General features: G+C 42.6%; 1 long non-coding RNA gene across 1 annotated transcript in view; it reads right to left on the bottom strand.

Annotated features, from left to right (window-relative positions):
• Positions 1–473: 473 nt before the first annotated feature.
• Positions 474–1988, bottom strand: part of LOC135202708 (uncharacterized) — an 11849-nt gene continuing 10334 nt past the window's right edge. The window contains exon 3 of the long non-coding RNA XR_010311794.1: positions 474–846. This is a non-coding gene — a long non-coding RNA (uncharacterized LOC135202708). The remainder of the gene's footprint in view (positions 847–1988) is intronic.

Below are 1988 nucleotides of genomic sequence, written 5' to 3'. Positions count from 1 at the left end.
AGCCCTGTAGTTCGTGTATCAACAGCCAATCAGGAGCGTCGTAATGGACGGGCCTAGACATCAAATGCACGGTTGATGTGAATCTTCTATAGTGCTAAACAGCGAAACCGTGATTCATCTACTACACCGTTTCGCCGTGTTTAGTACTAGCCCCTCGGGGGTCAAATGTCCCCAAGTGAATTGGTGATTTCACGAATTGCCTGAAAACTTCATGGATATCGTGAAATCGCTGGTTTCACAGTCTTAATGTAACATGTATACAATGAATAACTAAAGTCTACTGCCATGGGGCCACAGCAGGAGAGTTTCAAAGCTCTGAAGACTAATGGCTTTTCGATCTACGAACAAACAAGTCTATGATTACGCTATTCAGTCCACGTACTGCAAGTGGCAAAGTGATCGAAACATTTTGTTTTGAGATGAGGAAGAAATACGGAGGTTCACAGAAGCAGAAGATATATACTTAACTTCGGTTGCAAACCCGACAGCCTTTGCTCTCCACGCCTCAGAAGAGCACCGAAGGATGAGTAGGTTGTTGGCTTGGATGGAACTGAGAGTGGATGAGTTGAGTTGCAGGGGGGTTGTCAAGTCAGATTTATAGCTGGCTATGAAGGCCTTCGGTTCATCCGGGAGCAGGTAGTACGTCGAGTTTGCTTGCGCCGAAACCATGGTCATGGCTTCAATGAAGCCACAGAGGAGGATGCCAAGAATCATCATCAGTTCGTCAGTCAATTTGTCTTGAGCTAGGGGAGTTTTTGCTCGTCAGTCAGTTTGTCTTGAGCTAGGGGATTTTTTGTAGCACTCCTGGCACAGCAGAGGAGCCCCTGGCGACTAGTGTTGGCAGACCTGAAAAATAATTATCGTTAATTACTTAAATGATATACAAAAACCTTTTACCTCTGCTCTCATACACCTGGCTGTTCCACCGTGAACAGAGTCTGGCAAACAAATTGGTTCAGGGGAGAGATAGGTATAGGAAAATCTGAATGATAGTAATTGTGTAGATAAAGTATCCAGCTATTATCATATTATGAAAACGGTTTTTAGGCATCATAACTGAAAAATCCTCGTAGGGGCGTAGTGCCCTCAGTGCATCTCATGTGATGCACTGTAGGCATTAGCTAAGGTTCTTTGCAGCGTGCCTTTGGCCCCTAGCTGCAACCACTTTCGTTCATTTACTGTACCTCCTTTCATATTCTCTTTTTTCATCTTGCTTTCCACCCTCTCCTAACACTTGATTCATAGTGCAACTGCTTTGAGGTTTTCCTCCTGTTATACCTTTCAAACCTTTTACTGTCAATTTCCATTTAAGAGCTGAATGACCTCATAGGTTCCAGTGCTTGGCCTTTGGCCAAAGTTTTATATTCAACTCACAACTAATTTTTGAAGCGTTCAACCTTGTCCCACGAGGGAATACTTCTTATAATGAAGAAATGGGAATCACAGAGAATACCATTAAGTCTCTTGCTCCTCTAGATTGGAGGATATCGTGCAGCCTCGCATTGTCTGTCATATTTCCAGTCTCTGGCATCTAATCTTTCTCATACTGTCACCGACTCTCTTGACCACTACTGCCAAGTTCTGCGTTTCGATTCTAAACTCACTCATTCCTATCTCTTAGACTTTGCCATGTTTTGGAGAGCTTGTTTTTATCTAGCCTTTCCCACTAGCCATTAGCACCTAGTGCAGTTAGATGTGCCTCTCTGGTGAAACTTCTTAGTTCAGGTGGTCCCTTCATTCCTCACACCGTCAACTGCAAAATAGTTTCCCGGTATCCCTGAGGATATTGTGCAACTGAAACCACCAAAGTTCTAGCAAAGAAACAATGCATTACTACCCCAAAGCAATTTTCCTTGTATTTTACCATTTACTTTCCATTTATCGATTTAGTTATTAATTTATTTATTGATTTTTCCTCCTCAAATAACTGATGTCTTTCTGTATTCCCAATTATCTTCTGTTTCTTATGCAACTCCCAGTGACATAAA

This window comes from Macrobrachium nipponense, chromosome 33 (assembly GCF_015104395.2).
Source record: "Macrobrachium nipponense isolate FS-2020 chromosome 33, ASM1510439v2, whole genome shotgun sequence".
NCBI classification, from domain to species: Eukaryota; Metazoa; Arthropoda; class Malacostraca; order Decapoda; family Palaemonidae; genus Macrobrachium; species Macrobrachium nipponense.
Note: the sequence above shows the minus strand (reverse complement) of the source record. Positions and strands in the feature narration are given on the sequence as shown.